Source organism: Oryctolagus cuniculus, chromosome 2 (assembly GCF_964237555.1).
Source record: "Oryctolagus cuniculus chromosome 2, mOryCun1.1, whole genome shotgun sequence".
In the NCBI taxonomy this organism is placed as follows: domain Eukaryota; kingdom Metazoa; phylum Chordata; class Mammalia; order Lagomorpha; family Leporidae; genus Oryctolagus; species Oryctolagus cuniculus.
This window is the reverse complement of record NC_091433.1, coordinates 29,452,327-29,476,709: the sequence shown is the minus strand read 5'-3', so window position 1 is coordinate 29,476,709 and position 24,383 is coordinate 29,452,327. Positions and strand designations below refer to the sequence as shown.

At 37.7% G+C, this 24,383-nt stretch overlaps 1 long non-coding RNA gene across 1 annotated transcript; it reads left to right on the top strand.

Annotated features, from left to right (window-relative positions):
• The first annotated feature begins 3,052 nt into the window (after positions 1 to 3,052).
• On the top strand, positions 3,053 to 21,293 carry LOC138848694 (uncharacterized). The gene is made up of 4 exons (XR_011386791.1): positions 3,053 to 3,246; positions 19,250 to 19,385; positions 19,945 to 20,062; positions 20,901 to 21,293. It is a non-coding gene; the product is annotated as an uncharacterized lncRNA (long non-coding RNA).
• The last annotated feature ends 3,090 nt before the right edge of the window (positions 21,294 to 24,383 follow it).

Here is a 24,383-nt window from a genome sequence, read left to right as displayed (position 1 = left end):
TGGCCATAGTACATGTGGAGAAAAACCATTAAATTCTAGGGAAGTTTGTAATAGCGCCAATTGGAATGACTATTGAAAATGTGTATTGGAAAAACAGAGCAGCCTAGTGAGGCTATACGTTTTTCCCTTGCACAACTATATTAGGAAATGGAAATTACAATTGCCGATCAAAGAATCTGATTCTTTTAAATTATTTCCAAAGTTTCTTTTTTTTTTAAACTTTTATTTAATGAAGATAAATTTCCAAAGTACGACTTATGGATTACAATGGCTTCCCCCCCATACCGTCCCTCCCACCCACAACCCTCCCCTTTCCCACTCCCTCTCCCCTTCCATTCACATCAAGATTCATTTTCGATTCTCTTAATATACAGAAGATCAGCTTAGTATACATTAAGTATGGATTTCAACAGTTTGCTCCCACACAGAAACATAAAGTGAAAAATAATAGATGATTTTTTTTTAAATGATGATGAAATCAGATCAGACCTATTGTCATGTTTAATCCCAGTGAGAGTCAAGTTGATAATTTCTTTTTTTTTTTTTTACAGAGGATCAGTTTAGTATGCATTAAGTAAGGATTTCAACAGTTTGCACCCCCATAGAAACACAAAGTGAAATACATTGTTTGAGTACTCATTATAGCATTAAATCTCAATGTACAGCACATTAAGGATAGAGATCCTACATGAGGAGTAAGTGCACAGTGACTCCTGTTGTTGACTTTACCAATTGACACTCCTGTCTATGGCATCAGTAATCTCCCTATGCTCCAGTCATGAGTTTCCAAGGCTATGGAAGCCCTCTGAGTTCTCCGACTCTTATCTTGTTTAGACAAGGTCATAGTCAAAGTGGAGGTTCTCTCCTCCCTTCAGAGAAAGGTACCTCCTTCTTTGAGGACCTGTTCTTTCCACTGGGATCTCACTCACAGAGATCTTTTGCCAGAGTGTCTTGGCTTTCCATGCCTGAAATACTCTCATGGGCTTTTCAGCCAGCTCCGAATGCCTTTAGGGCTGATTCTGAGGCCAGAGTGCTATTTAGGACATCTGCCATTCTATGAGTCTGCTGAGTATCTCACTTCCCATGTTGGATCTCTCTCCCCTTTATTTACTCCATCGGTTAGCGTTAGCAGGTACTAGACTTGTCTATGTGCTCCCTTTGAAGCTACATCTGATTTATGACATTTATACTGCCAATCAAGTTCAACTAAGAAATCTGCTGAGTAAAAAAAGAATACACTATATTGCTTGTTAGCTTTAATGGATTTATGATTCATTTATCTTTTTAAATTTTGTTCAAGGCAGAGAGAGAGATTGAGAAAGAGAATCTCAATCTTGTTTCACTTTCCAAATGTCTGAAACCTCTAGGACTGTACTGGGGTAAAAGCCTGTATCCAAGAATGAAATATCAATTTCCCACACCGTGTCAGGGACACAATTTCTTGAGACTTCACCTTATACTTCTCAGAGTCTGAATCATGAGGAAGCTGGAGTCAGGAGCTGGAGACAGGAATAATTCAAATGCTTTGATGTGGGATGTAGGCCTGCTCCCCCTGATTCATCCATTCTGATAAACTTATCTCTGGGTTCTCCTTTGTGTTACAACAGGTTCACCCACCACTTGCAATACTGGTATCCCATATCAGAGTGCTGGCTCTAGTCCCAGCTGCTCTGCTTCTGATCTTGTACCTTGTAATGGTCCTGGGAAAGCAGTGGAAGATAATTCAAGTGCTTGGACTGCCATCAATGTGATGTGGGATGGAGTTCTGGACTTCTGACTTCAGCCTGGGCCGGTTCTGGCCATTTCATGCATTTAGGGGTTAAAACAGCAGATGGAAACTCTCTCTCTCTCTTTCTCTCAATAATAATAGTCAAAGCAGAGACAGTGCTGTGGTGCTGATTAAAGCCCTGGCTGTTCCAGTTCCTATCCGGCTCTTTTCTGTGACCTGGGAAAGCAGTAGAAGATGGCCCAAGTACTTGGACCTCTGTACCCATGTGGAAGACCCAGAAGAAGCTCTTAGCTTTTGGCTTCAGATCAGCCCAGCTCTGTCTGTTGCAGCCATTTGGGGAGTGAACCAGAGAATGGAAGATCTCTCTCTCTCTTTCTCTCTGTGTCCCTCTTTTTATTTCTGCCACTGCCTCTGCCTCTCTATAATTCTGCCTTTAAAATAAATAAATCTTTAAAAAATAATACCCAAACATCTTACCTCAAGATATCTATATCTGCATGTCTAATGGTGTGCTAACTACAGCTTCTGTTTTCCATGCTTTACTAATGAAAGTTTATCTCTTGCTCACAGAACAACCTAATGGAGGAGTTTCTGACTGGGTGACCAGGAGGAAGCACCTGGCTCCTGGCTTCAGATGGGCACAGCACTGGCTGTAGCGGCCAATGGGGGATGAACCAACTAACTAGAATGGATGGCTTTAGCATATATAATTAGAAGTTGATTTACATATGGAGCTGAGATTATGAAATATCAAAAATGATAACCCAACTATATGAGTACTTGGTACCTGGTAATGCCTTTTATAGATGAGTAAGCATAATGGTTGCATCAGTTTTTTAAGGAGTAAACATGAGTTAGGCATGTTCATGTTGTCTATGAATTGTGAACAAGATGTTTCAGATGAGTTATATGATGGCAATTGTATGCATAACCAAAAATAAAAATCTGGGTTTGAATGTGTAATATCATGTAGCCATGTTCACATGATCTAGCACTATGCTTCTAGGCAAAGAAGGAAAAGATTTGGGTTTACCCAAGGTTATTCTTTTCTGAGGAGCAATGGGAAAGACAGAAGATCCACAGGATCCATGACATCTGTTGTAGGCATAAATGCAAGATCACCTTCAGCATTTTTACATGTGTGGTTGCTGAGATGAGCTGAGTTATATGATAAAGATTAAGGCATTTCTCATATGTGTTTAAGGTTTTAATCATTCAGACATTGAGTTAAAAGCAGATTAACCAAAGTAGTTCTTGTCTAATCTACAGATTCCTATAAAAGGGCTTAGATATTCCCTGAACACAGACAAGGTTTCCGGCTTTGGAAAAACAAGTACTATGAGATCTACAGGTACAAAGAGATGAATTCTGCCAATAACCAAACATTCTAGCAAGAGCACCTGATCTTCAGACAAGAGCACAGAACTGGCTAACACTGATTGTAGCCTCTGACTGACTTTCTGAGCAGAGGATCCAGTTAAACTACAATAGATCTTCCTACCTGTGAACATGATGAGGTAGGAAACATGTTTTTTTTTTCCTCACATTGAAGTATCTAGTAATTTGTTATACAACAATGCAAGATGAAAGGCATAGGGGCTTTAAATTGTTTGATTGGCCATCTGAATAAAGGGGAGGCAGAAACAAGTTGACCATATGAAATTGAAATGGTTAACGTCAAATGGTTCGGGTCAAAAATGGTGATATTTTTATATGATAAATTTCTATAGTTAACATTACAAGTACATGAGTAGTCAGAGAATATTAAAAGTAAAATTCCTTAAATATGAAGAACTAAGAAAAGGAAAGTCCCATGTTGTTGGGAAAGTCATGCTTATGTATGTTCAAAGAATCTAAGTAGTGGCAAGGAATTCTGGGAAAGAAAAATTAGATGGAACTGTAAAAGCTTTTCAAAGCACTATGCATAAGCAAGGAGGAGGGAGTTTGACAATAGTCATGAGAAAGAGGAGACTCAAAGGAGCAAGAGTTTTTCTATGAAAGTAATCAAACACTGCTCTGGAAACTTTCTTGGGAAAAAAGAAAATGACTCATCTCATATCCTGAGGCTGAGTTCTTTGCGATATAAGAAAGTAACATTTCTCCCATGGATGTATTCTTTGCCTCCAAAAGACAGTCAGATTTCAAAACAGGCAAGAGGGCAGATGGGTGGAACGCATGGGGATTTTCCAGATTGTGAAGTAGAGTATGAAAGAACCTAGTGATTTGTTTAGAAGGAAAGACAGAAGACAGGGGGATGTTACTCTCAAAGTTGATAAATAATGGGAGAAGCTTCCTTGTGGGCAGTCAAAAAAGAAATCAGGATGGTAAGTAATGATGAATGTACATCTCAAACTGTGGCTGAAGTATAAGCAATGGATCCTTTTGGGCTCACCTGTGTGAAAAAACTCAGTAATGAAATAGCAATGAAGAAATCTGCTGTGGTATTTCATATTCTATAAAATTAAAATGATTTTTAAAAAGATTTATTTATTTATCTGAATCCAGGAGCTTCATCCTGGTTTGCCACTTGGATGCAGCAGCCCAAGCATTTGAACCATCCTTCAGTGTTTTACCAGGTGCATTAGCAGGGAGCTGGATCTGAAGAGGAGTAACCAGGACTTGAACTGACACCCATATGGGATGACTTTGCCCCAGACGGCGGCTTAACCTACTGTGCCACAGTACAGAAACCAGAGTGCAAACATTTTATCCCATTCTATATATTGTCTCTACATACTGTTGATTATTTATTTTGTTTTACAGAAGCTGTTCGGTTTGAGAAATCCAATTTGCCCATTTCTGCTTTGTTTTCTATGTTTTGGGATCTGAACCTAGAAACCTCTACCAATTCCAAAGTTGTGAAGTGTCTCTCCTTATTCCATTAGTTTCAAAGTTTGAGGTCTTACATTTAGGTCTTTAAGCTATTTTGAATTGATTTTTGTACATAATAAGAGATAGAGGGCTAATTTCAAGATTCTGAATGTTTATATTCAAAACTATGTACTGAAAATACTGTTCTTTTTAAATATGGATACTCTTAAGTATACAAAAATTCATTTGCAATTTTAAGAATCATTAGTTTGTCCTTGCCATGAGAAGTCAGTTCACCCTAAATTGATGTCCTAATCAATTTCATTTCAATATGAAAAAGTAGCAAGCAGTTCTGTACAGTTTTTGGCTATGGTGTTTCTGAAATAATATTAGCATAGATTATTAAAGAATATTTCAAATTCATTTTGACTGTTGTTATTAGGTATATTTTTCGTTTGTGTTGACCAGATGGATTATAATCCTCATTAAAGTATTGAACAGAAAAATTGGAATATGACTTGATAATGTTTTTTATGATGCCCAACATCCGCATTTCTAATTTGTCTTAATTATGTACATATACGATTTGGTCAGTGTTTTGCATTTCAAAAATCTATTTTAAATTCAAATGTATCTGATAGTTCATAAGAGCAATTATATATTTAAATGAGACAATCACTGCCTAATTGGCATATTTCAATTTCCGCTGAGATGTAACAATTAACTGGGATCCACAGTAGACCATAATATCTCCAACAGGGAATTTATGGACTATCGACTTAAACACAGTGGTTTTAAAGCAATGTGTTCTAAAGTTCATTTCCTAAAATGACTTTCACCAAGGGGGGTTGTGTTCAAATGCATATATTGTGCTTAAACTAAAATATATATCATCTCTAGAGGTATTTTATTTGCCTCTAGACTTGACGTCCTTTTGTTTTATTCAAGCAAATGCAATGATGTTAGGGTGATGGGGGGCTACTCAATCATCACAGTGTTTGTGTATTAAGAGAACTGTACTAACTTCTGAAGGTGCCTGAGGAACAATGCACATGTTGTCAGATTATTTAAAACATACAAACAATTGATGATTCAGTCTATCTGTCATCTGTCTTTCTTGCTATAATTTGCTACCTACATAACTGTTTATGATGAACTATTACATACTGGTATCTAATATGTAACATGTTAATGGGTACCATATTAGTGATACTAGATTTCATATATGGTTGTCCTGTTCTTTTTTCTTTTTATCATTTATTGAGCTGCCCATTTAAGCCTGTATATAATATCAAATTTATAAGAAAAAGTTACAGACACTTAGAATTCCATATAAAAATAAAGTATTACTGAATTGTCTTTTGCTTGGGCATTATAACCTGTATTTCATTGGGGACAATGGATCCACAAGACATACTACATGTTGGTTTTCACTGTAATTTTCTGGAACATCTTAATCTTTATTTTGTTTTCCTTATTTCAAGTTTTTTCTTCTTAGTTTATACTATTACCTTTTATTTCACTTCATAAAATAACTTTAGCAACATCTTTTCATTCAAATAGATATTTGCTTTAGAAAACCTTGATAAATTGGTTAAATTTTGAATTAATAAAAAAAGTATTATTTGGCAGGGAAACACACATAAATATTTGAAGCAATTGTCACTGTTCATTTTTTAATTTTAACATACTATAATTTTTACTAAAATGTGATGGCAACTGGTAATTTTTATTAATAATAAGTCTTCATGTATAGAAACTGTCAAATGTCAATATTTAATCTTATCTTTCTAACCTTAAATTTTATACTATAACAATGCTACATTGTTAAATTCTGTTTGATGTAACACATTTTGTCTAGCACCATGAACTCATTTTAACGGATTGTAATGTGGATTTCTGAGTTCCAATCCCAGAAAGGTTTAAGCTGTACTCTTGGAGTGGGTCCAAACAGTTTGAATAAGAACAATATTTTGACATCAATTATCTATAAATCCTGTCTTGTGAAACTGATCTATTCATAGGTAACCATAAAACAATTCTGAAGACCAGGACAGTCACCTAGTAGGTTAAGCCTCCTCTTGGGGAGCCAGCATCCCATAAGGGTGCAAATTTTTCACCGGTTGCTCTGCTTCTGATAAAGCTCTCTGGTTTGGCCTGGGAAAGCAGCAAAGGAAAGCCCAGCTGCTTAGGTCACTGTACCCATGTGGGAGACCCGTAAGAAGCTCCTGGCTTTGGATCTGCCCAGTGCTGGCCATTACATTCATTTGAGGAGTGAAGCAGCAGATTGAAGACCTCTGTCTGTCTGTCTGTCTCTCTCTCTGTAACTCTGCCTCTCAAATAAGTAAGTCTTATAGAAACCAAATAATTCTGAAAGTATAATCACTAATCACATGTTTATGAATACAGTGTAACATACAATTCAATTAGGCGTTAGACTAAAACCCATCATTCTGTGGAAACTGGATCTTCTTGACTTTCAGAATAGGAAAATACCAGTTTCCTTAAATACGTACCTCATCAGTAGTTTTCACCTTAACCTCTCTGTCTAGACTGCCTCTGCATATTCATAGGAAGCTACAGAAACAGACACAAGATGTCTCTAAGAATATTTCTAAGCACAGGTTATGTGGCCTGAAAAACTGTCAGCACAAGTAAACTCAGGAAACGAAATCATTTACAAATCTGTACCTAAAATTATAACTTGAGACTATAATTACAAACATCTAATTTAGAATTATAAAATATCAACATAAGATTTGAACAAAATGGGTATTCTAGCAAATTTTATGAATAGACATGCTAATACTTTAGCTTGTGTCCAAGTCTGAACTTACCCACCCCACTTCTAGAAAATTCTCAAAACTTCTATTTCAATATTTCAGTTATATCAATGTATTTTAAATGTTTTATGATTTTGTTTACATTCTATATGCCTGGATCTACATATTTAATTTTTTTATTTTATTTTTTTTTGACAGGCAGAGTGGACAGTGAGAGAGAGAGACAGAGAGAAAGGTCTTCCTTTTGCCATTGGTTCACCCTCCAATGGCCACGGTGGCCGGCGTGCTGCGGCCAGAGAACCATGCTGATCTGATGGCAGGAGCCAGGTACTTATGCTGGTCTCCCGTGGGGTGCAGGACCCAAGCACCTGGGGCATCCTCCACTGCACTCCCTAGCCACAGCAGAGAGCTGGCCTGGAAGAGGGGTAACCAGGACAGAATCCAGCGCCCTGACCGGAACTAGAATCCGGTGTGCCAGGGCCACAAGGTGGAGGATTAGCCTAGTGAGCCGTGGCGCCGGCTTACATATTTAATTTTTTTGATGTGTAAATACAAGTCCTAGGTAAAATTCTCCTTATTCCAGGGTACTCTTTTAACAGGTTTTTCCTCCTAATTTATGCTTCCCCAGGAGACAAGTCTTGCAATTTTTCTATTAGTAAGTGGAAGTATTAATAATTTCTCTCTCCTTTTCCTCCTCTCTTTGCATCATTTTTAAAATTTTTTTTAAACTTTTAATTAATGAACATAAATTTCCAAAGTACAGCTTATAGATTACAGTGGCTTCCCCCCCATAACGTCCCTCCCACCCGCAACCCTCCCCTTATCCACTCCCTCTCCCCTTCCATTCACATCAAGATTCATTTTCGTTTCTCTTTATATACAGAAGATCAGGTTAGCATAAAGTAAAGATTTCAACAGTTTGCTCCCACACAGAAACATAAAGTGAAAAATACTGTTTGAGTATTAGTTATAGCATTAAATCTCAATGTACAGCACACTAAGGACAAAGATCCTACATGAGGAGTAAGGGAACAGTGACTCCTGTTGTTGACTTAACCAATTGACACTCTTGTTTATGGCCTCAGTAATCACCCTAGGCTCTTGTCATGAGCTGCCAAGGCTATGGAAGCCCCCTGAGTTCACTGACTCTGATCATTTTTAGACAAGGCCATGGTCAAAGCGGAAATTCTCTCCTCCCTTCAGAGAAAGGTACCTCCTTCTTTGATGACCCGTTCTTTCCACTGGGATCTCACTCGTGGAGACCTTTCATTTAGGTTCCCCCCCGCCCCAGAGTGTCTTGGCTTTCCATGCCTGAAATACTCTCATGGGCTTTTCAGCCGGATCTGTATGCCAACCCAATCTCTATATCTCTATCTTTACTTCTGCCTCTTCCATATGCATATCCACATCCATATCCATATTTTTATGACTCTACTTATACTAGAAAAAGAATTAAGAGACCTGAACTCTGGTACCAGATCTCATATTCTGACTCATTTATTCTCTCTTCCTTTATCTGCTCATGATTGAGTGCATTGAATGCATATAACCTATGGACTTGATTTCATTCTTATTTCTGTCTGTTTCTCAGGCTGTCTTAGTCTCCCCTAATGCCTTTTATTGCTTGGAAATACATAATTATTTACCTTGATAATGCCTTTTCCAATATTTATTATAAATTTATCAAATTGCAAACATATTTATGTATATAAATGTTATAAATAACAAATGTATATGTATATAAATGTTATATATACACATAGCATATATATATAAATGATATATACATAAAAATATAAATTGTTTATGTATATGTATATGTACGTGCACTAAATTTTTCGCATAACTAGATAGTTATTAGATTCAGTAATAGCATGTATGCTCAAGGCTGTATAATAAATATATAATTAAATCTTGATATTTATATGTACAACTCATATATAGTATATTCAGATAAATATATATATGTGTGTATATATGCATATACACACTTTAAGTCTGCAAATGATATCTTTGCAGACTACCATCTTTTCTTATATATATACATCTCCTAGAGTAAGCTCTGATAATTTTCCTAAAATTGGAATAAACTTCCTGAAATTTCTAGATCATAGTTATTGGCAATTCGACTTTCCTTTTCACTTTTCAGTCCCATTGGCCTTATCTGACTCAAACAATTGCTCTAATGCTATTAAGTTAGAGGAAATTATACAAAATGTGATATAACTCTGTGTGTGTATGTATGTGTATGCCAAGACCCCTCATCCTGTTTTTGGTAGCAGATGCAATACACATAATATGTTGGTGAGCTTGTGAGCCAATCATAGTGTTATATTTTTATCACTGTGATGACACAAGAAAATTTTTGAAGATTACATTAATTGGACAAATTTCTTTCTTCATTAAAAACAGTTATTGAGTTCCTATTATGTAGCAGATTCTGTGCTAAACATTGATTAAGATAGTAAAATGAATATAATGGTTTCTTTCTTGGGACTTAGAGTCTAAAGTGGGGAAGGTATAAGTAAATGAAGACTGAAATACATAGTAAGGAGGTTTCTTCAAATAATGGAGGTATGCCAAGGTTTTCATACCAAAAACTTATGTTATAAGATAAAGAGAATAATGCCCCTCCAAAGGTATCTATTTCCTCCATCCTATTACCTGTAAAGATGGCACCTTCCATGAAAAAGGGACATTATTGTTTTCATGGTCCTGAGTCATTCCAGCATGCTCAGCATAAGGATAAGATGCCAGGAAAGAGGATGTAGAAGGATCAGATTCACAGAAGGCAATGTGATGATGGAAGCAGAGACCCAGAAGTAGAGAGAATTTAAGATGCTGCACTGCAGGATCTGAGGGTGGAGAAGGTGCCCACAAGCTCAGACATCCGGGTGGCTTCAAAGCTGGAAAAGGAACAAAGCAGATTTCCCCTAGAATCCCTAGAAGGAACCAGACTTGGCAACATATTGCCATTAATCCAGTGTGACTGACTTGAAATTCTGCCTGATAGAACTCTAAGATAATAATTTGTGTTCTTTTATAACAGTAAGTTTGTTACAAATTGGGAGTATTGTAGCAATGTAGAACTAGCATTTTTAGCTAAGACCTAAGCAACAAATCATAATTAATTTTGCAAAGAGAAAAGTAGATTGTATGCAAATGCAGAAGATCCTTTGGTAAGAGATGGTGCAAATTTAAGAGGATAAGAAAAGTCACTTGATTTGTAGCAGAAAGAGAAAGTAAATATTGTCAAAGAAGTTGGAAAAGGAGAGGGTGGCTATAAGGCAGAGGGGTCTGCAACCACATTTAGGGTTTTGAAAGGTCATGGGTGTAAATTAATAGGAGACTATGTGAGTGGGACATGACTGGAATTACAATCTCAAAATATTTTTCTAACTTTATTTGTTTAAAGATGTGTTTATTTTTCTGAAAGTCATAATTACAGAGAAAGATGGAGATTCAGGGAGAGAGAGCCTCCATCCTCTGGTTCAATCCTAACTGTCTGCAAAGGCAAAGACTGCACCAGCCCAAAGCTGGGAGCCAGCGGCTTCATCTGAGTCTCTCACATGAGTGGAAGGGGCCCAGGCACTTGTGCCCTCTTTTGCTGTTTTACCAGGACATTAGCAAGGAGCTGGATCAGAAGAGGTACAACCAGGGCAAGAACCAGCATCCATGCTGGTATCACAGGCAATCGCTTTAAATGTTGACACAATGTCATCCCCTATAACTATTGTAAACATGATTTGTCTGCATATTGGGAGTTGAAGGAGTTGGATTTAGGGGGAATTATTTCAAATGTGGAGAATCATTTAGATGTGTTGGAGAGAGAGAAGGAAATGCTTCAAGTCAACCATTTAAGAATTACTGTAGAGATTCAGGGAAGAGATGAAAAGAACTGGCTTCAGTGGGAATGTTGTAACTACACAGATTTTAACATGTCTAGGAAATGTTTGGAAGACAGAATTCACGAGGCATATAAGGGCTGTGGATGTGTACGCTATATTGTCTAGGGAGACTTTGTATGATACATGTCAAAAGTAGGAAAAGCTCTTGAAAAGACACAATGGGTGTGGTAAAGTGTAGCTGGCAGTTGGTGAGAATTCAATATCACCAGAGAAACAAGTAGATACTTGTCTGTGTGTGTGTGTGTGTGTGTGAGAGAGAGAGAGAGAGATAGAGAGAGAGAGACAGAAGGGTAGAGAGAGAGAGAGAGAAAGAGAGAGAAAGAAAGAGATAAATGAACTAAATGGACACAACAATAGACAAAGGACATTTTAGATTCTGATTGAATCAATTTTCATTTTGGCGCTTCCTATATTTTGCTTATAGGAACTGCATTTTTTCTCCTTACTTTTATTTATTTACTATTCTATAAGTAGCTCTTGATAAATGCTAATAAAATATAGATGAAATAAAATTTCCAAATATAAACAAATTTGTGGTTAACAAAATTAATAGAAATCTCTTCTATTTCTATTGGAACCTGTGCTTAAATAACTTGTTAACTCCAATATTATAATTTTAATAATATTATGAACAGAAGGCTTTGAATCATTTTAAAGCATAATTTTTTAAAAAAACTTTTTGGGGCCGGCGCTGTGGCACAGTAGTAAAGCTGCCACCTGCAGTGCCAGCGTACCATATGTGCACCAGTTCGATTTCTGGCTGCTCCGCTTCCGATCCAGATCTGTGCTATGGCCTGGGAAAACAGTAGAAGATGGCCCAAGTCCTTGGGCCCCTGAACCCATGTAGGAAGACCCAGAGGAAACTCCTGGCTCTTGCCTTAGGTCGGATCAGCCCAGATCTGGCCGTTGCAGCCATCTGGGGAGTAAACCACCAGATGGAAGATTTCTCTATTTCTCTCTCTCTGCCTCTGCCTCTGTGTTAACTTTGCCTTTCAAATAAATAAAATAAAACTTTAAAAAAAACAAACTTTAATATTTTTAATTAAGATAGTATAGCATAAATGTATATTTATACCAGCAGAGATTCACTAAGCAGCTGCATTTTTTATCTAATAGTTCATCTTAAGGCATATTGCAATTTTTACCACCCATTATATATTATTTATGTTGCCAGAGATATTTTGATGTTACAAACATTACTATGAAGAGCACCTTACTAACTGCACTTGTGTTTAACTTTGTGTAAGTACAAATTCTGTATCAAGATTCATGAAAATTTATGTTTTGGTTTGATCTTGAATTTTACACTGAAAAACAGTAATCACCTCTTCTCACCTTCTATTCCTTTTTAAGTGATTTGTTTAAAAGCTTTTATGGAGTTTTAGTTAATTGCCCTTTTTCTGATTATAATACCCAAATGACTCTTAAATTTATATCTTCACCTGAAGCTCATGTCAACACTGAAGAAACATTGAAACAGTGTTAGACTCTAGAGTGCCATTTAAATGCCGCTATTTTTTAAGCATACTTTAAGAGGATCAATAGTGTTTTCCTGTAACTTCTTAGTTTTGCTTTTGTCCTAGGTGTACGTCTAAAATGAACTTCTAATGCAATAATTTCAATGACAGATCAATGCTAATTCTCTACCTTGGGATAGAAAAATATACCAATAAATTCATGTATAATTTTCTCTATATCCTAAAATACTATGGTATCTTATTACTTGATAATATTTAATGTGTACAGTATAATATTTTGGAGCAATTAAAATTATGTTTAGAAAATTTTAATATTAGAAATAGTTTTTATTCCTAGTCCTGGCAAAATATAATTCTAACATTCATATAAAATCTTTAATAATATATAATATTTATCAGTAGTATTATATGTAGTGACCTATATTAATATTATATATGAATATATGGATCCAAGCTGTATACTAAATGCAATCCCCTATTTCATAATTCCAGCATAGTTACCTGTACACATGGCCACTCAGCATAAAGATTGCATTCAGCAGTTTTTTCCAGAATGTGATCATCAATTTCTGTTCTGACCAAAAGCGTGCCAGTGGAAATTGTGAGTGCAAACTCAAGAAAGACCATTTAAATCAGAAGCCATGCCTTTCTTCTTTGGTCTCCCTGTCAACATCTACAGGAATTTTAGTAACTAAAACTGGAGGATACATTATTTTATTTTATTCATTCATTTATTTATTTTTTAAGGAATACAAACTTCATAGGTACAACTTTTAGAAATATAGTTATTCTTCCCACCATACCTGCCCTCCCACCTACATTCCCACCTCACCTCCTCCTTCCTCTCCTCCTCAAAGTCCCATTCTCCATTAAAATTTATTTTCAATTAACTTGGAACACAGAAGACCGACTCAGTAAGTAAAGACTTCAACAATTTGCACACACATGCACCCACAAAAAAACTGTTTGAGAAATAGTTTTAGAGTTAACTCTCAGAATGCAACTCATTGAAGACAGAGGTCCTTTTAATCCACTTGAGGATAGAGGTACACACATGGAGAAGTAATATAGAAATCACTTGTGTGTCTAACAGTATAGAGCAACATACCAGCTCTGGACTATGTACAAGACTTTTACATGGAAGAGAACAAACATCTATTTTTGTATTTTTGTTTCTGACAATTTAGGAAAAGAAATCTATCTATAAAACAAGGGGATATTATATGCTTAAACATATATCCCCTGTTTATGTCGTAAGAGTATATGAATGCATTATATTTTTAGTAATGAAACTAAAAAAAAAAATTATAGGGAGAAACAACAGCAAAACTCCTCAGTGATTTGTATTTTAAATATAATGCAGGGCTGGCACTGTGGTGCAGCAGGTTAACGCCCTGGCCTGAAGTGCTGGCATCCCATATGGGTGCTGGTTCTAGTCCTGGCTGCTCTTCTTCCAGTCCAGCTCTCTGCTATGGCCTGGGAAAGCAGTAGAAGATGACCTAAGTCCTTGGGCCCCTGCACCCACATAGGAGACCTGGAAGGAGCTCCTGTCTCCTGGCCTCGGATCGGCATAGCTCCAGCCGTTGCGGCCATCTTGGGAGTGAGCCATCAGACAGAAGACCTCTCTTTCTCTTCCTCTCCTCTCTGTGTAACTCTGACTTTCAAATAAATATATATTAAAACAAAAACTAAAAAAAATAACACACAAGTATGTGTTATAGATTTAAGTAGAACAAGACTCTCGGATACTATGCTAACTGTAATCAGAACATTTTTGAATCCATATGATTATAATTTTAGTATTTTGTTATAGATAAATGTGGAAACTCACCATGAATGACATCATTTTATTTAGACATTTGGTTTAACTTACTTTCCCATGAAAATGCCCTGGTGGCATCATTTGCTTTGTGAAGAGGTAATATTCAAAAGACTAAAATAAAAAAAAATATAGATGTAAATATTCCAAACTTTAAAATTCTCCTTGAGTTTCTGAAGGGCCTTTTAAGAACTGACTTGGGAGATCCAGTAGAAGCCTTTTGAAACATAAGCATTCAGTTTTGCTCTGTGTTCTGAAGCACGAGTCTTGCTATAAAAGAATTTCTAATTTACCCCAGTGGACATGTTAGTGAATGTGGAATAAAACCTTTTCTTACCTGCTACTGTTTACTTTGTTATTGCCTATTAAAAATCATTCATTGCTGTAATTCCCATGAATGAGACACAGTTTCTAGGTTATTAGAAAACTTCTTTCAAGGACAACACATCATAGTTAAAATGGAGATTTGCTAAGTTTGGCTTTCTGGAGACTTCAATCTTTAAAGTTGCTCATTCCATTGAAGGAGAGTAGTAATGCACATGGCTAGACAGAATTCTCTATATTTGCAGGAGAAATGGAATTCCACCCTGGAGGATGAAACAATTGCTTGCTTTTCCTTATTCTGATTAGCTGTCGAGAATGCATGTTGTCAAAGTTTACAGGACTCTTCCTAGGACCATCAACTGTAATAAGATAAATAAAGTTTATTTCAAAATCTATAATCTATATCTTCATACTTAAGAGATGAACTGACTTAGTGGCAGTTAGTTCAGGATCAATTTTTTTTTTTTTTTTTTTTTTTTTTTTTTTTTTTTTTGTGGACAGGCAGAGTGGACAGTGAAAGAGAGAGACCGAGACAAAGGTCTTCCTTTTCCATTGGTTCACTCCCCCAATGGCCACTGTGGCTGGCGCACAGCCCTGATCCGAAGCCAGAAGCCAGGTGCTTCTCCTGGTCTCCCATGGGGTGCAGGGCCCAAGCACTTGGGCCATCCTCCACTGTACTCCCAGGCCACAGCAGAGAGCTGGACTGGAAGAGGGGCAACTGGGACAGAATCCAGCTCCCCGACAGGGACTAGAACCCCGGGGGTGCCGTCGCCGCAGGTGGAGGATTAGCCTAGTGAGCCGTGGCACCGGCTGCGGCGCCGGCTGGCAGAGGAACTTTTAAAAATAGCCGATGAAGCATTCAAACCTGAATGTAAACTTCATACTTCCATAAAATTCAAGATAATCTTCATGGAAATTTTCACATCTTTCAGCATTTGGCAAGGAAAAGTCCAGGCAGTACACTTTGGGGATGTTTGTTGACCTTAAAGATAGTGTTTGTGATTAGAAACTAAATGAAAGAAACTGGATCAAACTGAGAACCTTATAACTTAGCTCTCTCCACACAAAACAGGTGGAAAGCACAGCAACACAGATCAGAAGTCAATGCAACAAAAGAAGGCTGTTAATAAGACATAGGCTAACACAGGCAAATTATTAGCAGGAAGAATAAACACGGTGACAAGATTTCACATTTCTCCTCTTTGCTTGTTTCTGGCTTTTCTCTCTCATTGCCTGTTGTTCTCATTATTAATACTCCAAAGTCAGGGCCAGTGCTGTGGTGCATAGGCTAAGCTTCCACCTGTGGTGCCAGCATCGCACATGGATGCCAGTTTGTGTCCTGGATGCTCTTCTGGCCCCTCTCTCTGCTGATGGCCTGGGAAAGCAGTGGAAGATGGCCCAAGTGTTTGGGCCCCTGAACTCATGTGGAGACCTGGAAGAAGCTCCTGGCCCATGGCTTCAGATCAGCTCAGCTTCAGATGTTGGGGCCATTTGGGGAGTGAACCAGCAGATAGAAGACCTTTCTGTCTGTCTGTAAGTCAACGTCTCAAATAAATAAATAAAATCTTCAAGAAAAAAATATACTCCATACTCTGCTGTTTTAGCATAACATTGGCATACTTTCAGTTCAACATTTTTAACTCCGCTCAGATTATTGTAGAATTATTGTTATTGTTATTATTATTTCATCTGGTGTTCCCAGTTGTTAGATAGTATTTTCTGAATTTGATCTCTGTTGCTACATGTGCAAAGTTCATTCCAGCCCAGGTATAAGAAAAAGGAAGCAGCAAACTATACATTGTGATGAGTAAAGTCAAAACACTAACATTGTGGGAGGTTTGAGAGAGCCTACAAGGTTGATTGGAAGCCTGAGCTCTGTTCTCAGGTGATTATGACAGCTGGAGATATTTCAGTGAACCAAGGGGCAACAATCAGACAGAAGATTGACAGATGTCCAAGAAAAGCAAGCCAGTGTTGACCAACAGATATCCATTAGAGCTGAAAGGACAGATATTGCCTTCTCAAGAATGAGGCAGTGCCATGCAATCTGACTATCTGACTTGTTCAAATAAACTCTAGTTTTCTATTTATGAATGAAAAAACTCTTTAGGATTGGTTCATTTTGTCCCTATTCTCTGGGCACTTCTTTTTAACCAAGTATCATTTTAAAAATGAGTCTTATTTTGAGCTTATGAATAAGTTATTTAAAGATGACTGAAAGATAGGAATTATTTCAAACATGTACACAAAGGTATAATTTTCTAAACTACTCAGCTTTAAAGTAACAAACAAATCAATGACAAAAACCTGCTGGATATTTATAATGGAAATGATATTACAGGACATATGGGGAAATCTATATCCCAACTGAAGCAGGCGTAAGTTTCACCTCTTCATTGATTTGACAAAATCTACTTGCTGCTGCTTTCTCCTTAAATATTCAGTCCCTCTAGATGCCTCTAAATGTTTTTATTTTATTTTATTGGTTATTTATTGTCTATATCATTTAAATTTCTTCATTGACTTCCTCTTTTATTTTAACCCATAAATTTTATATCTTTTCCTTTAAAAGCCATCAGACAAAATGATATCCTTTAACTGATAGCATCCATACTTACAGTCATATTTCTTTTACAATTATGAAGTCCAAATTCTTGACAGGAAAGTCTGCCCCAAGAATCAGCATACTTATTCAGTGAAAGTTCAGTTTTTAATTAGTTTTGGCTTTTGGGAGTGGAGATTTAGTCTGGTAGTTAGATACCCATGTTCTACCACTGAGTGTCTAGGTTTGATTTCCAGCTGTAGCTCATGACCACAGCTTCCCATCCTTGCAGACTCTGGAGGTAGCAGTGATGACTGAAATATTTGGGTCCCGGCCATCCATATGGGAGAGCTGGCTTGAGCTTTTGGCTCTTGACTCTTGGTTTCAGCCCTGGCCAACACTGTGCACTTGGAAGCATTTAGATAGTGAATCTGAGGTTGGGAGATTCTCTCTCTCTCTCTCTCTCTCTCTCTCTCTCTCTCTCCATCTCTCCATCTCTCCATCTCCATCTCCATCTATCTCCATCATTTCCCTGTCTCTTTCCTTTCTCTAACAATATATAGGTTTTGGAGTCCATACATTTTCAATTATAATTACCCAAGCTCTCTGCTATAATATGAAAGCAAAAATTATAGAGGATTTATAAATGAACAGTCGTGGCATTGTTTGAACAATACTTTACAAAAGGAGGTGATGGGATGGTTGTAGTGCATAGTCTGCAGTTTGGTGATTTTTGTTCTATATGCTCACTGACATCACTTTTTCTTTTTTTAATATTTATTTATTTTTATTTGAAAGTCAGAGTTACACACACACAGAGAGGAGAGAGAGAGAGAGAGAGAGAGAGAGAGAGAGAGGTCTTCCATCCGATGGTTCACTCCCCAATTGGCCGCAATGACCAGAGTTGTGCCGATCTGAAGTCAGGAGCCAGGAGCTTCCTTCAGGTCTCCTATGCGTGTGCAGGGGTCCAAGAACTTGAGCCATCTTCTACTGCTTTCCCAGGCCAAAGAAGAGAGTTGGACAGGAAGTGGAGCAGCCGGGTCTTGAACTGGCGCCCATACGGGATGCCGGTGCTTACAGGCCAGGGTGTTAACCTGCTGTGCCACTGCACCGGCCCCTGGCATCACTTTTTCTTATCAGCATATACATCTTCACACTTTGCTCAACTGTCCCATCATTTTAACTATTTCCACTATGAAATTATATGATCCATTTAAAGCTAGATGATCCAATTTACCACTTAGTTCCTTCCTTTGACTTTACCAATGTAAGAATTCAACTGAATTCTTAATATAATATGAATTTTTTAGCCTGCAGCAGTCTAAATTCCTCATGTTTCCTTGAAAACTTTCTCCCTAGGATCACTTTTAGTCTGCCATTTTTCAGAATCTAATATAGTATTGTTTTCTGAGACAGGGCTTATAAAATATTTATTTATTCATTGCAGTTAGAGAGAGAGAGGAGTGCAAGAGATAGAAGCAAACACACTGACTTCCCATTCACAGGTTCACTACCCCAAATACCATAGAGCCAGGAACCCAATCCTGGACTCCCACATGGGTGGGAATCATCATCTGCTACATCCCAGAGGGAATAACAGCAAGAAAGTGGAATTGGTGGAATTGGGAGCTGAGCTTGGACTGGAACTAAGGAACTCTGATATGGGATGCAGACTGCCCTCCCCAAATAGTGTCTTCACCACTGAGTCAAATTCCCATCTCAGACAGACTTTCTTAACATTCACATGAAAATTAGAAAACTTAGGCTATTCTCTGTTCCTTTTATTCTTTCGCTATTTGACACACAGCATAATTTAGGATAAGAAAATTTCTTTTATGATTTTGTATCCCACCAGAATAGAATCCACCTGATGAAAAAGAGCACATCTGCTTCATTCTTTGCTGCACTGGCTGTGGAAAGCACATAGAAAGACATATAATGAGGACTGTATATTTATCAAAGGAATGAATGTCAAATTGCAAGTATATTTTGTAGGTCTTAATTTTCTGCTTCATTTGACCTCTGAATATGTTCCCTCTTGAGACTACCTATATTTCCTATATATCTTTTAGTTAACACATAGTCAATCTTTTTTTTCTAACTAACCCTTCTGTGTCTGCTGCATGTAAGCCTTGCTTCACCATTGGTATTTTTATTTTATAGAATTCCATCCCAAACAATTAATTTTCTTATTCTACCATCTCACTAGATGATTACATCTAAATCCTTCTGCAATCTTAATGCTTTGTGCTAATAATTCTGTAATCTCTATGACTTTTAGCATCCATGGCCATGTTTATCACATATATCCAAATATCTGTCCCTAGATCCCCAAATGTAAACTGCGAAAACCTGAGTGTGTATCTTCCCTATACATTACCCCTTTTTTTTCATTCTATAATTTCTCAGCACTACTATCCTTTTAATGTCATATCTAACAAATCTTTTACATTGTCTATCTCTTAACTTTCATATGTGTTCAACAAGGTTTTGTCCTTTGAAGTATTAAATTTTGCAACTTTTCTTCATCTCTCATGATGAATGTCCAAGATCAGAAAATTATCCTTTTTCAACTATTTCAACGCCTCCTGCTTGGTCTTCTCAATTGTGATGCTTACTGGAATGCAGCTGATCCAAGAGATCCTGGTTTAGCAGTCAGAGGAAAAAGGTGAATAATCTACTCTGTAACTTTTAACTCCTGGTAATTTATATTTTGGTCAACATTTCTGATTCTCCATGCTGTCATTAACATACTGGGTAAAATGTTACCTGCCTGATGGATTTGTATTGAAAGAAATGATTCATGAAATGAGTGTTGCAATACAAAGAACAGAAATCAAGACATATCTATGGAATGATCAAGGCCAATTTGTTTTTTAAACCTACTGTTGATACAGGTAAATATTTGCTGATTTTTTTTACATGGCCTCTCCATTTTGCATCATTTTGTGGGTACTATCCTCACCATCCACAGACACTTTTTTTTTTATTTGACATGTAGTTATAGACAGTGAGAGAGAGACAGACAGACAGAGAGAAAGGTCTTCCTTCCATTGGTTCACTCACCAAATAGCCCTCATGACTGACGCTGCGCCGATGCAAAGCCCGGAGCCAGGTGCTTCTTCCTGGTCCCCCTTGCAGGTGCAGGGCCCAAGCACTTGGGCCATCCTCCACTGCCCTCCTGGGCCACAGCAGAGAGCTGGACTAGAAGAGGAGCAACCGGAACTAGAACACGGCACCCATATGGGATGCCGGTGCCACAGGCGGAGGATTAACTAAGTGAGCCATGGCGCTCGCCCCCATTCACACACACTTTTATCCTTTGCTTCTAAGAGGACAAAGTATTTCTGACATTTATATGAGAGATAGGCAGGAAGATCAGATATGAATGGGTGAGCTAGAAGATATTCCTAATAATTTCTGCCTCTAGTCCTGCATTGTAATGCTACCCTTTACCTATCAATCTGGTGTGTTTGCTTGCCTTGATACATCTATGTCTCATCCAGGACCAAGAAGGAGGAAATGCCGTTTTGGCCACATGGAATTTAAGCTTCACATGGAGGCAACGTGAAAGTCACAGGAAGCCTCGTGCACACGAAACACCACCCAGGGGCCGGCGCTGTGGGGTAGCGAGTAAAGCCGCCGCCTGCAGTGCCGGCATTCCATGTCGGGACTTCGAGTCCCAGCTGCTCCTCTTCCGATCCAGCTCTCTGCTATGGCCTGGGAAAGCAGTAGAAGATGGCCCAAGTCCTTGGGACCCTGCACTCACCTGGGAAACCCAGGAGAAGCTCCTGGCTCCTGGCTTTGGATTGGCACAGCTCTGACCAAAGCTGACAACTGGGGATTGTACCAGCGGATGGAAGACCTCTCTGTCTCTGCCTCTCCTCTCTCTGTGTAACTCTGAATTTCAAATAAATAAATGAATAAATCTTGTTTTTAAAAAAAGAATATTTTCGCTTTCACTGTTAATAATCTTTTTCTTTTTAATCTAGTTGAAAAGTAACCTTTCCTTCCAGGCCATCCCATTGCTCCATAAGAGGTTATGTACTCTGAAAGTTCCTCATGCTCGCTTTCTCCTGTACTTGACACTGTTAATTCCTCCATATTATTTAAAGTCCATATGGCAGAGCAGAGAGAGCCTATGAAGTGGAATTAGATAAGTCTAGATTCAACTACAGGCTCTGCCATTCATTTTCAGTATCAACTTTGGCAAATAAAAGAACGGGTTTGTAAAATGGTTGTAGTAAATCTACCATGCAGAATTGGGGAGGAGGTTAACGAAGATAAAGATGAAGGATTTTGCACAAGGCAATTGATTCTTAATAAACAATGATCTCTGTCTTTTTCTTACCTGTAATGACCTGCAACAGCTTTATAGAACTTCTCAGGAGTTGCTTGGTGCATGGAGTCTGGAGTGAAAGTCATGAATATTGTTAAAATGTAAGATAGGCTGTAATGTTTTCACTGGTCTCCATGAAAACTATTAGTTAATTCTTCATTTTCTTCTAAAAGAGTACTTTGATGGAATTATTCACATAAATTTGGAGAAATATCCCAAACACTTTTCTCTGTAATAACTATCATAATTATTCCTTCAATCCACTTTTTTTAAAATATTTATTTATTTGAAAGGCAGAGTTACACGTAGAGAAGAGAGGCAGAGAGAGAGAGACAGAGAGACAGAGAGAGACCTTCCATCTGATGGCAGCAATGACCCGAGCTACACCAATCTGAAGCCAGGAGCCAGGAGTTTCTTCCGGGTCTCCCACATGGGTGCAGGGGTCCAAGCACTTGGGCCACCTTCTACTGCTTTTCCAGGCCATAGCAGAGAGCTGAATTGGAAGTGAAGGAGCTGAGACTTGAACAGGTGCCCAAATGGGATGCCGGCACTGCAGGTGTCAGCTTTACCAGCTGTGCTACAGCACCGGCCCCTCAATCTATGTTCTTTAAAAATATAGAATCTAAGCAGTCACTTTATTTTATTTTCCAGAGACCAAATCAAGTATATACTACTGCTGCTTCTGAGAATTAACAAAAATAATTCTACTTAGAATATGAAATAAAAAGGTAGTATCCACTGTGACTACATAGTTATGAAGTGTCTTAAATTTACAAATTATCTATTGAGCCTCCTCCTAGCCTTACCCTTTCCATTTAGGATTCCTGCTGTGTTTAGTTTCTGTTGTTTAGATTGAGTCTAAGGATTCAAAGTACATGGCCATGAAAGATATGGAATGGTAACAGATGTCATCTATTAGGCAGTTAAATCATGAAATGTACTGTGACATTCATTCATCCTCCACACACTGTCTTTCAGACTGTATTAGACTTTTGGAAAAATTACAAACATAATCCAAAATAGTTGTTCCAACATAAACTACCACCAGAAATGTGAAAATTCCAGTAAGTTCAGATTCATGGAGACTGGACATTGTTGATCTCTTCATGGAAGCCATGCTGAAGAGTGGACTGTAATACCATTGTAGGTTTTTAATGTGTCATATGACTTTAATAGCAACAGTGGAAAGATTTAGCCCTCCTCAATACACTTAATGACTACTCAGATATCTTTCTTATGTATAAAGTTCATTCGTATCGCTTCTATATTTTCTATGTATTCGCCGCTCTTATTTGAATAAGAAAATAATAGTCTTTCTTGTATCAAATTATGGATATGAGAGGTTTTTAGTTACTTATGGTAGGCTTTTCTCCCTTCTGTAACTCACTTTTTCACTTTTGTGAAGAGAAAATTATTTTAATATAGTCCAATTTATCAGCCTATTCCTTTATGTGTGTCAGTCTATTTCTAAACTCTTTGTTACTGACCTATTTTTTCTATACTAGTACACAGAGCAAGTAACAATTACTTTTTGCTTTGTAATAAACATAATTTCAAAAGTATAGAAAGAGGCCAGCACCGCGGCTCACTAGGCTAATCCTCCGCCTAGCGGCGCCGGCACACCGGGTTCTAGTCCCGGTCGGGGCGCCGGATTCTGTCCCGGTTGCCCCTCTTCCAGGCCAGCTCTCTGCTGTGGCCAGGGAGTGCAGTGGAGGATGGCCCAGGTGCTTGGGCCCTGCACCCCATGGGAGACCAGGAAAAGCACCTGGCTCCTGGCTCCTGCCACCGGATCAGCGCAGTGCGCCGGCCGCAGCGCGCCTCCGCGGCAGCCATTGGAGGGTGAACCAACGGCAAAGGAAGACCTTTCTCTCTGTCTCTCTCTCTCACTGTCCACTCTGCCTGTCAAAAAAAAAAAAAAAAAGTATAAAAAGAGTTTCATATTCTCTACTATTTTCAAGATTGTCTTGTTTGTTCTTTGAATCTCCAAATAAATTCAGAATTAGCTTGCTAATATCTAAATAGAAACACTCAGTCAGAGATTTATTTATACACACAAACTGGGATTTTGTTTGGAATGTCACTGAATCTTTTATTTGGGAAAGATAGTACATAATATTTAGCCTACCAATTCATAAATATAGTTCATCCTCACATTTATTTAGGTCTTCAGTATCATACAGTAGTTTTATGTTTTTCTATACGTTTATTCTTATCTAACTGATTCTTTTGATGTTATTTTAAGACTTTATTTTCATATTTTGCTTTCTGTTTATTTAGTGTGCATAAAATGAAAATTGTATATATTGTCCTTATTCCTAGCAATCCTGCTAAATTCACTTACTAAAATTCTAATAGTTAATTTGTAGTTCCTTCCAGATATTCTGTTTTCTAAATCATGTCATTCTAACATTGATTCCTAGTATATTTTTTGTACCTATGTTATGCAGTTTTAGAAAGTGGCTTGTCAGATACTATGGAGTACTTATTTATAAATTGCATTAAATTTGTTTTATCAAGATCTTTCTGAAAAGTTCTCAGATGCTTCTGATGAGTAGTCTGGTAGAGAAACCAGATATATGCTTGATAAGTTTTCTTTGTGTGATAGAAAACTATTGTTATAGAGAATTAAAGTAGTGCAAGTAAAGATGAT